Below are 12489 nucleotides of genomic sequence, written 5' to 3' on the forward strand. Positions count from 1 at the left end.
GTTGCTGAGGGGAGATGGAATCAAGCTAACATCTGGTGTTGGGGTTACGATTCAGATTAGATTTTTTTTATAACTATTAAAGTTCCATTTTAAATAAATGAAACTTTTTCATGACAACACCCCCCCCCCGACACACACACACAAAAATCCCCGGCATAACTGGGGAGAGATGTACCCTAAAGTACTCGCATAGCACTCAGAATCAGCAGACTTTGTTGATTCAGGCACTGTGTGAAATACTTTCATACACGTTATTATAATTTAGAATTGAAACACTTTTTCTTTCCAGTGTGGCAAATTAGTTAACTGTTCTGTTTCTTAGTTTTTGCAACTGTAGGAAGGGACTTGATGTTATTCAACTTCATTAGCTGTGTGAGACATAAAAATCAGTGTATGATTGAAAAATGCAGTATACATTTGACAGATACTGTAAGAGTGTAAATTAGTGCTTTATCCAAACAGATATCCTGAGGAAAATATGAACCATAATATTTAGATCAAAGAATATGACATATGTTATTTTTGGAACAGTTTAGAACATATTTAGAAAATTTGGACTATAGAGGATAAATAAAATAATCTGTTATTTCACCTTATTATTTCATAATTAAAAAATGTACTCCTAGTAACATTTTGGTATATTTCATTTCAGTCTTTTATCTACGTGTGTATGAGAAGAAAGAACATGTCTAGCTTGTTTACTGCCCTCTCTTCAGTGCCCAGAACAGTACGTGGCACTTGAAAAACAGTTGTTGGGTAAATTTTTTAAAAAGGCAAAATTGCATCATACTGTAGATACATTTTTGTATTTAAGAAATAATTTTATTGGATTTTATTGGATTTTCCCATGTCTTCAAAAATATGATTTTTAGTGACTGTATCATATACCATCGTATGTTTGTACCACAATTTGTTTTACCATTAAGTTATCAATTTCTAACTTTTCACTATTATAATGTGAAAGTTAATTTATAAGGATATCTTCCACTTATTATTAAAGTGGTAAAATTTAAAAATTGATGATAAAAGTCCTTTATGATCATAGAACCCCACCAAGCCCCATCACCTCTTTCAAGTCTTAGCTTAGATGTCATATTCTCAGTTGAGGTCTACTTTGACCACCCTATTTTAAAATTGTAACTTTCCAAACATTCCTCATCTCCCTAATGCAGGTCTATTTGTTTCCATAGGCTTTATCAACTTTTAACATACTATATAATTTGCATGTCTGTTAAATTTATTTGCCATTTTCTCCTTTTATTTCCTATAATATAAGCTCTAGATAGTGGAGAAATTTTGACTGTTTTTGTCAGTTATATTCCCCAGTGTCTTCCACAGTGCCTAGAATATAGTAGATGTGCAACAATATTTGTTGAATGCATTTATTGAAACTTGAAAAAATGGAAGTGTCTATCTTTTAAAGTCAAGAATCAATCTCTTTCTTTTTTCACATGGGCAACTCTCATCAACCTATTTGTGCACTGGCCAAGGACTTCTGTTTTCTCAATTTTCATTTGTACACATTATTCAGTTAAATTAAATCATAGCACTTGACTGAATCTTGGATAGGCCATGTTGGATACAGACTAAATGTCTTGCAACAAATGCTCCAAGCTCTTGCCACTTGAAGTCACTGTGAACTCTAGCTTTAGGGAGATAGTTCTAGACGAGAAATGTCACCAGTGTCATGCCAAATGATCTTTTTCCTTGTCTAGAAGTCCTTTTGGTAAGACTCTTAAGGTTTAGGTCTGACCTGGGCAAACTCAGGTTAACCTGATTACTTACATTTTGGGATGATTTTACCTTATTCTGCTCCTAACTGATATTGGTCCTATTCTTGAAATATTCTTAGGAAAGACATTTAACAAGCTCCTGTTTACTTCTTTCACTGTATAGGTTTATACTTTCCTTTAAAAATAATATAAAACAAAAAAATCACCATTTTATGTCCTTTGTGGGTAAGTGTTAATTATAATCTTTATATAATAGCAATTTATATAGCTACAATAATCCCTTAAATTTATATGATCTTTATAGTTTTAAAGCTCTTTAATAAATATGATCCTGTTTAATTATCAAAATAATCTTAGATGCACAGGGCATGTTTGTTACACCCATTTAGGGACCAAGGCACAGAAAACTTCAGAGACTTAATCTAGATCATAAATCTAGGAAGTGGTAAAGAGGCCACTAGAATCCAAGTCTTCTGAGTTCTACTAGTCCAGTACTATTTTTCTTTTAATCATTTTACCTTCTCCCCAGGTTAAATAATCATTGTTTTGTTGACATTTCTTAATAGATTTCATGAAAATAAAAACAAATGATTAGAATTACACATTTTTTCACTTTATTTTACCTGCTTTACTATTCCAATTCTCAAGGACTTTCCTCTTTTTCCATAGTCATTGTCTTTTCCCTTATTCTGACTATTAACATGGGCTTTTGTAACAACTTGTGAAACCACAGGCTGCCATGTCTGTCTTTTCACCTTTTAGCTAGTTGTTCATTTCACACCTCTAGATAAGACTAAGCAAGTTCTGCTGATTGTAATAGGTATCGTGCAGACTGATAGGGGTCCACTGGGATGCAGACAGCCTTGGGAGAAAGTTAATGTAGTAGACAGTACATTAGGTAAAAGATTGGACAATGCACACTAACAAGTGTAGTTCATGTATATAGAAGAGAGGTATAAAACAAGAGATAAAAGTGTTTCATAAAGCAGACAAAGCAAGAAAAGTCTGGGAGCAAGTGGTAAGATATTTAGGAAGCTAGGCCACAGTATGGCCATAGACGTCAAGTGGAGTTAAAGGACAGATTCCAGTTTCTGAGTAGTCTGCAAGTGAAAGGTTATCAAATTCACAGAAAGGTCATGGTCTTAGATGGACTAGTGCACTCAGGTATAGGAAAACAAGTAGAATCCTAGTATTGGAATCAAAACAAAAAGTCAGGGTCAAACTAGCAGCAAGAGTAATTAATGTCATTCTGAGTCCCAGGGAATTGTGTTGGAACCTCTTTAGGATGAGATCAGAAACAGTCCTAGAGCAGTGGCTCTCAAATTTTTAATGTACATAAGTGTCACCTGGGGTGCTTTGGATTTCTGAAGTGGGGCCCAGGTGTCTGTATTTTTAACGAGAGCTCCACATTTTTCTGATGCAAGTTTCTACTGATCACATTTGGAGAAAATCTCCATAAAGCCTGAGGTGGCACCTATAGTAGGATAAGGGACCAAGTAATCACAAATCTTGAGAAAGGAGGCATTTAGAGGTTGAAAGTCAGACCTTTCTACTAAGAGAAAAATGTATCTGTTTTTCTCAGAGCTGATTTGTATTTATTTGCATGTCAGAAGGCAGAAAACATGGGCTGATATGTACTCGGCTGGTGTGTTGTAAGACTACTATGTTTTTCTCCTTATGTATATTGTATATTGAGTGCTTTTGTAATATCCAACATAAAGATTTGTACGTTTTAGTGTAAAAAAAAAAGGAAGACTGATTGTTCTTTTGTGCCTAATCTAAACTGTCTCTCATTTTTGCTTTCCATTTGTTATCTGCATAATTGAATTTCCCCTTTTCCTTCCCACGTCATAAATTGATTAGCATGAGTTGGGCAGACTGCTGTAATGCTAAGGGTTAACCAGAAGAGAATTACAAATGAACTATCTAGAAAGTTGATTATTAATCCAGCTAGAGAAGAAATATGCTTTTACTTAGCAAGAATGAGTATCCGAAGAGCTGATAATATTGTTCAGGCAGCGAGGTGGAATGGCAGAGCTTGGTAAGTAAAACAAAACTTGGGATTAATCTTTTATATCAGTTTTTTAAAATGCCTAGAATGTTGATATATTTAAACAGCTAAATCTAATATGAATTTACAAGCTGCCGGAACAAATCTAAAAAGTTCCAAATGTGTTTGTTAATGAGATCCCCACATAGACTATCGGTAAAAGTTAACTGAAAAGTATTTACGTAAGTAGATAAATATATTTAATTTTGAATATTTATAAAAATACGTGATTAGATTTGTGATTAAGAACCAGGAAGTGGGCATGGAGGAATGATTTCTGTAGCAATCTAAGTCCAAACCTCTAACTGAAGAATATTGAGTGACATGTTGTTGTTTTTTCACAAGAGCAAGTTCTGGATTCTTAGATATGAAAATGAAAATATAATTTAAAATATAATATTTGCATAAAGATTCAGTGAGATATTTTTCAGACTTCTAGGTGACAAAAATTGTCATAAGTTCTCTTATTTTCTGGGTCCTAGTACTCATTTCATCCTGATGTTTAATTTAAGGACCTTTCTAAAGACAGCTTTTATTGTATTTGTGAATTGGAAGGAAAGAGAAATGAGAGGATCTGTGCTATTTGTACAAAGAAAATTAAGTGAAAAGATATGATTTTAATAATGTTCTTCCATCAAAGACTGCTCCTCCTGTTGCAGAAGAAATTTGATGTCAATATTCAATTCTATAAGATTGAATTTTTCCATAAATTACTTGATATTACAAAAATGAGCCTTTTAAACATAGTATGGACCATACTGAATATTATTGCAGCTTTATGCAATAATAAATCATTCCAATGTAGCATTGTACTTAGAAGTTAGTAAACTTGTTAAAATCGTGCACCATGAAATGCAGAATTTTAACCTTTTCTTTAAAGGTATTTCTTTAGTGGCAATAAAAAGGCCTCAAATTAACATTTTGTTATTTAATGCTTACATGAGCACAGAAAGAGTGTGTTTTTAAAAAACTATAAATATTGGAAGTATATGTTATATGTGTGCATGTGTTTGTGAATATATATAGTGTATATAGATAGATAGATAGATAGATAGACAGACAGACAGACAGACAGATAGATAGATAGATAGATAGATAGATAGATAGATAGATAGATTCAAAATACCAGAGCACCATTTGGCCATATACACTCAGCTTTTTTTAAGTTCTAATGTTCTGGCTCATATTTAGGACTGGGAATATAAACTATAGTAAGTGAAATAATAAAGACAGTAGTTAAAATTTATTGAGCGCTTGTGTGCTAAATGTTATGTTAAATGCTTTATCTCATTTAATCCTCATATTAACTCTGTGGTTGTTGGAAAGCTACAGGGATTATAGTGTATGCTAAAACAAAGGGTAAGCTAATTAAAGAACCTTTAACATCTGATGCTAAAAGTCTAGAAAATAAAGGCCCATGAAACAAAGTGTATAAGAGGGGAGATCCCTAAATTCTGTGCGCTTGTCTTTCTCAAAATTAAGAAGATTTAATATGAGCCTGGGAAAGAAAAATAGAAGGAAATGAGCCAGTGATTCTTAGCAATCATTAATTCTTTAAAAAAATTTTTATTATGAAAATTTTAGTCATACTAAAATGTATGAAGAATAGGTTAAAATACCTATATAGTTATAAGAAATGAAACATTACTAATACAGTCAAAGCCTCCTGTGAAGCATTCTTCAAATTTGAAGCATTCTTCAAATTCAAGGTAAGCATTCTCTTGAATTTGGTGTTTATCATTCCCATGCTTTTCTTAATACTTATATTTAAATTCCATATTCATTATATATAGAGGGAAAACTCTACTTACCATTCTCTGAGATCTAAGAAAGACCTTTTCTTGGCTTCCTGTTACACTTTAAATAAAACAAAATCCTTAACACAATCTGCAAAGCCCCGGCCCTGTAAAATGTGGCCCTTGCATTATCAGGCTCAGCTCTTGCCTTTCTCCTAATGACTCTTTCTGGAATAGCTACTATACTGATCTACACCCTCCAAGTTTTTTCCTGCTCTAAGGTCTTCATGTTATGCTGTCTTCTCAACTGGAATACACTTCTCCCCACTCTTCTTCAGAATGATTCCTACTCATCCTTCAGATCTCTGTTTAAATGTCATTTCTTCAGAGAAGCCTTCCCTGATCCTTCCAATTCAAATCTTGTTTGCCTGAAGAGATCTTGCTTCCCACCCTTCAATAAGAGCAGATATTTCAATTTTAAATTGTGTGTTTATTTGTGTGATTTTTGTTTAATGTCTGTCCTTCACTCTGGACTCACTTGTTTTATTCTCAGATGTTTTCCCTAGTATTTAGCAACATGTTCTTGTACATTACAGGCATTCAATAAATATTTGTTGTTATCAGGGAGAGGAATGTAGTGAATGAGAAAGAAGAAGAAAGGGAGATTGAGAGAAAGAAAACTACACATTAATGGAGTCTGTGGCTTAGTTTGTATATACTGTTTAGATTAAATTATGCAGCTTGAATCTAGCTAAGATTGGGGTGAGGGAGGTGGTAGGGACCTTGTTTGTTTCTCACAGTCTAGCTGCAGAACGGATTTATCCATTGTTGCTTCTTGTTTTTCAGTGCAATCTTTGACTTTTGTGTTCTCATTTTGGGGACTCTGCATTCCTAAACTGAGCTTTCAAATTGTAAACTTATAGAGCAGTCCCAGTGTCTATAATCTTAATGTGGAGACACAATAATGGGCTCTAAAAATCTGGAAATTTTTTTTTTTATGAATTTATTTATTTATTTATTGTTGGCTGTTTTGGGTCTTCATTGCTGCACATGGGCTTTCTCTAGTTGTGGTGATGGGGGGCTACTCTTTGTTGTGGTGCATGGGCTTCACATTGCGGTGGCTTCTCTTGTTGTGGAGCACGGGCTCTAGGCATGTGGGCTTCAGTAGTTGTGGTGCACGGGCCTAGTTGCTCCACGGCATCCCGGACCAGGGCTCGAACCTGTGTCCCCTGCACTGGCAGACAGATTCTTAACCGCTGTGCCACCAGGGAAACCCAAAAATCTGGAAAAATTTTGGACACACACTTGAGGAAATACATATGGTACTTTTGCATAAGAAAGCCATGAGGCCACTTATAAGAGTTTTGAGGTGGGTAACTATAACTAAAATATTCATAGTGGTGAAGGTTGCTGTAATATTGATAGGCAGTTTCATTTTTTTAGGGGAATATAGAAAAGGTTATAAGAAAGGAAAAAAGAAAATGAAATTAGTCTGAGAGGAGGGCTAGGGTTTTCAAAATGTCAGAATATACTTATGTTGTACTCTATGTAAATCTTTGCTGGCATTTGTAATTAAAGTCCAAGGCCAAAAGATTATGCTGAAACATTGGTTTTGTTGTTTTTTCTTTTTGGTTGTTGGTGTGGAAAAAGGAGATAAAAAAGAGAATTTAATTAAAATGTTTTAGGGTTAAGAGGAGGGGATTTGTATGTGTCTCTTTGTGGTCACAGAAGGTGCCATTATTATTAATAATATTGTACCTTACATTTTTATTTTTATTACTCCTTATATTTTTAAATGAGCTTTTTCATATATTATCTTATACATTTCTTATATTAACCCTGTGAGATAGTTAAAGCGGGGGTCTTATTATCTTCATTTTATAACTAGGAAAACTGGGAACAACAATCAGAAGCCAGGACTAAGACTTAAAAAAAAAAATTCCTAGGTATAGTTTTGTAGACAAGACTAATATTCACTCTACTTCTGCCCCTCCAAAAAAGATTGGAGGGTATAATTAGGTTCTTTTAAAGACCAGGATGATTAGGTGGATGTCCTTTGTATGTTTTCTACACTTAAACGTGTTATTTTTTCTAATTTCCTAAAGTTGCAACGTAGTTAACCATCTCCAGCAAATAGAACTGAGATGGTTAAATGCGTATAGTTAATAGATACACTGCAAAGCCTATTCTAAGTTAAGGCTTATTGGATGAAGTTTAATGGGCCCAGTCCTTGCCTGATATCTTAGAGCTCCAAGAATAAGGAGAAATAGGCGTGAATTTATAAGAATGAAATATCATAAAATTTGGAATAAATAAACTGTAGCTTAAATAAAAACATGTGATAAATCAAGTAGAGGGTACAAGCCCCTTGGATGGAAACCCAAGTCACATGGACTGAGGATGGGCACCTTTTGGTACTCATTTAAAATATTGTTTTTAAAAGAACAAGTGGAAGGCAGTGTGTATGTTGCATATATACATGTGTGCAGGCAAATGGAGGGGTATTTCTTTGAGAACAAAGAAATGCCAGGAGGTATTTGTAGTGATTAGCCAAGAAGGCTGTTTGCTGCATTTAAGGTAAAAGCCAAATCTTGTATTTTTCAATTGGACAAATATCCTGGTTGCAGAGAAATTCAATTTTTCACTCTTTCTGGGCCAGTAGGCACTAGATTCCCTTAGGTTAAAAGAACCAGGCATATTGACTCTGAAGAATAGAAGCCTTATGAGAATCTGATATCTATCCTGAAATGGCTAAATTTCTGTTATAGGGAAAGAGTGTGAACTGTGGAGGGCCAAACCCAAGTTAGCAGGTGAAAGTCACAGGGAGCCAGAATCACAGGAACAGCAGAAGAAACGCTTTTGTAACAGCTATAGTTGTCCAAAAATGGAATGAACTTCTTTGTGGATGTAGTGAAGGCCTCGTTACTAGGAGGAATTAGGGAGGAAGGTTAAAGTGTTGGGTTATATCAAGATGTTTCAGTCTTGAAGTTTATAAGAAGATATCCTCTATGTTAACTGTTAAGACAAGGATGTGAGTCAACATAACAAAGATATATTCTTATGTGAAGACAAGGATCAATGTCATGAAGGCCAGGTTTACTTTCTGGGTTGCTCAGCCATACTTACTCTAGTATGTCAATTAAAAAATTGGTGGATTTTTATCTGTAGGCAGCCATTTGATGCCTGAAATTATCCCAAGTAAGACCTTTAGTCTTCACCAGTTATTCCCAAATCTCAGAAGAACTGGTGTTAAGAAAATGGAATTGTATTATAAGGGGGAAAAGAGAAATCAGTTAGTTTCTCCACTGGGTCCAGATCTGGAGAAGAAGAATTTAATATGATTTAGGGAGAACAGATTTTAAAATAACACTAAATTCACTTAATTACCTTTAAAAGGCTCCTGAGCTGTGGTACACTAATAAGATAAATGATCACATTTTTAAGCACCTTAGAGATTTTCTGTTATTTCAGTTTCTCCTTATTCAGGTAATACTTTCATTTCAACAACTAAAAATATTTGAAAATTATAGAAGTAATACACAAATACATTCTTGCTGTAGAGTAGTGCCTGGCATATAGCAGGCAATCATTAGATATTACTTTAATGAATAATTATTGAAAAAAAAAGCAAAGGGAATTTTCCTTAATATCTCTCCCCACCCTGAATTCTATTTCTCTCCCCGAATATATTTACTATTTTCAATCTGGTTTATATCCTTCCAGACCTCTTTCTATATAATAATATACATATATACACAATTATATAGAAATAGGCAGTTTTGTTTTGTGTGAGGGTAACACTCTCCCCTTTTACAGATATTGCTTTATACGTTACATATCCTTTTTTTTTTCATTAAAATTCTGACTTGTCAGAATTTGTCATCTGTCATTTTAAAAAGCTTCACTTTGTTTTCTTCTATGTAGTATTTTATACTATGTATATATCATTGTTATAATGATAGATATCTAGGTTAGTTACAAGTTAAGTATTCTTAGTTGAAATTTTAGGTATTTAAAACTTAGGGGATGGCAAAATGTGATATATTCTTTTAAAATACATAAAATGGGCATAGGAAGTTTCTACCTGATGGGATTATGAGAATTAGGGACACTGAAAGCAAAAGATTAGAATGTGTAAAGGCATAGAAGACTGAAAAAGCATGATATCATTTACTCCTTCATTAAGGCGACACAAGAAGTCAGAGGATAATTGGTAGTGAGAGAGAAAAGGCCACTTTTATCCATTTAAAAATTGAGTGGGGATAGTGAGGTTAAACTCTGGACAAAACACGAAAAACAACTATCTGAAGATACTGGAGAGCAATCCAAAGCAGGCTAAATCTTGAGAGGAGAGGACATTTGGAAGAAGGGATACTGGGTAAGTTTGTCATTTTCAAGGTTTCCAGTATGAGGGCAGGCCTCAGTCTATAGAACTCCGGTAGAAAAATCAGCAGTCTTTCTGGTCTGGAGAACCAGGAGAGCAGACTTTGGGGAAACCACAACTCCTGGGAAGTGAGGAGGTAATCCTGGAAAAGAAAGAGTCACAGAAAGTGAGTCCCAAGTTCTATGTATAAACTTTGCTCCAATCTCTGACTGATCCCCAAACTATGCATGCTCAGAACAGGCTTTAAGCAGCCCACATAAGGCTAAAAGAACTAAACAGTTATTTGAGCTGCTGCCCACTGCAGGCGAGACAGAATATGCAGTTTAAGTCTAAGCAAGTAAGCTTTTTGCTAAAACAAACAAACAAAAAAGTGATACTCTTTAGAGCACTATAAAAGAATCCAGAGTCTCCATGACATAATGGTCATGATGTTTGAGATATAACCCCAAATTACTCAACAAATGAAGAATCAGGCAAATGTGAAAAAATAGGGTATTTCAGCAGAGAGATAGACATTACCAAAAGAACCAAATAGAAACTTAAAACTGAAAGATATGGTATCTGAAATAAGAAAATAACTTGATGGGCAAGTCAGTAGAATAAAGATGACAGAGGAAAAAGCCAGTGAAACTGAAAATAGATCAATATAAATGATCCGATTTAAAGAACACAGAGAGAAAAAAAATTAGAAAAGAAATGAATATAACATTAGGGATATGTAAAACATTATTAAAAGTTCTACAGCAAGATCCTTTTTGACCCAGTTCCTAGAGAAATGGAAATAAAAACAAAAATAAACAAATGGGACCTAATGAAACTTAAAAGCTTTTGCACAGCAAAGGAAACCATAAACAAGACCAAAAGACAACCCTCAGAATGGGAGAAAATATTTGCAAATGAAGCAACTGACAAAGGATTAATCTCCAAAATTTATAAGCAGCTGATGCAGCTCATTATCAAAAAAACAAACAACCGAATCCAAAAATGGGCAGAAGACCTAAACAGACATTTCTCCAAAGAAGATATACAGATTGCCAACAAACACATGAAAGAATGCTCAACATGATTAATCATTAGAGAAATGCAAATCAAAACTAAAATGCGATATCATCTCACACCGGTCAGAATGGCCATCATCAAAAAATCTACAAACAATAAATGCTGGAGAGGGTGTGGAGAAAAGGGAAACCTCATACATTGTTGGTGGGAATGTAAATTGATACAGCCACTGTGGAGAACAGTATGGAGGTTCCTTAAAAAACTAAAAATAGAACTACCATACGACCCAGCAACCCCACTACTGGGCATATACCCTGAGAAAACCATAATTCAAAGAGAGACATGTACCACAATGTTCATTGCAGCTCTGTTTACAATAGCCAGGACATGGAAGCAACCTAAGTGTCCATCGACAGATGAATGGATAAAGAAGATGTGGCACATATATACAATGGACTATTACTCAGCCATGAAAAGAAATGAAATTGAGTTATTTGTAGTGAGGTGGATGGACCTAGAATCTGTCATACAGAGTGAAGTAAGTCAGAAAGAGAAAAACAAATACCGTATGCTAACACATATATATGGCATCTAAAAATAAAAAATGGTCATGAAGAACCTAGGGGCAAGACGGGAATAAAGATGCAGACCTACTAGAGAATGGACTTGAGGACACGGGGAGGGGGAAGGGTAAGCTGGGAAAAAGTGAGAGAAGAGCATTTAATGTTTGTAGATTGTTTTGATGATGGCCATTCTGACTGGTGTGAGGTGATACCCCATTGTAGTTTTGATTTGCATTTCTCTAATGATTACATTCTTTCATGTGTTTGTTGGCAATCTGTATATCTTCTTTGGAGAAATGTCTATTTAGGTCTTCTGCCCATTTTTGGATTGGGTTGTTTGGTTTTTTCATATTGAGCTGCATGAGCTGCTTGTATATTTTGGAGATTAATCCTTTGTCAGTTGCTTTGTTTGCAAATATTTTCTCCCATTCCAAGGGTTGTCTTTTCGTCTTGTTTATGGTTTCCTTTGCTTTCTTTTAAGTTTCATTAGGTCCCATTTGTTTATTTTTGTTTTTGTTTCCATTTCTTTAGGAGGTGGGTTAAAAAGGATCTTGCTGTGATTTATGTCATAGAGTGTTCTGCCTATGTTTTCCTCTAAGAGTTTTATAGTGTCTGGCCTTACATTTAGGTCTTTAATCCATTTGAGTTTATTTTTGTGTATGGTGTTAGGGAGTGTTCTAATTTCATTCTTTTACATGTAGCTGTCCAGTTTTCCCAGCACCACTTATTGAAGAGGCTGTCTTTTCTCCATTGTGTATGCTTGCCTCCTTTATCAAAAATAAGGTGACCGTATGTGCGTGGGTTCATCTCTGGGCTTTCTATCCTGTTCCGTTGATCTATATTTCTGTTTTTGTGCCAGTACCATACTGTCTTGATTACTGTAGCTTTGTAGTATAGTCAGAAGTCCAGGAGCCTGATTCCTCCAGCTCCGTTATTCTTTCTCAAGATTGCTTTGGCTCTTTGGGGTCTTTTGTGTTTCCATACAAATTGTGAAATATTTGTTCTAGTTCTGTGAAAAATGCCA

At 34.7% G+C, this 12489-nt stretch overlaps 1 protein-coding gene across 8 annotated transcripts in view; it reads left to right on the forward strand.

Moving 5' to 3' along the window:
• The window catches only part of SOX6 (SRY-box transcription factor 6), a 618861-nt gene that overhangs the window by 167974 nt on the left and 438398 nt on the right, over window positions 1–12489 (forward strand). Inside the window, exon 1 of one of the 8 annotated variants that reach the window (XM_082341480.1) lies at window positions 3402–3774. The exons of the other annotated variants lie outside the window; for them this stretch is intronic. The gene's annotated coding sequence lies outside the window, so the exon portion shown is untranslated. Of the gene's footprint in view, window positions 1–3401; window positions 3775–12489 lie in introns of those variants that run through there. 8 annotated transcript variants of the gene reach the window in all.

This window comes from Balaenoptera borealis, assembly GCF_965194805.1.
Source record: "Balaenoptera borealis genome assembly, chromosome: 11".
Classification (NCBI taxonomy): domain Eukaryota; kingdom Metazoa; phylum Chordata; class Mammalia; order Artiodactyla; family Balaenopteridae; genus Balaenoptera; species Balaenoptera borealis.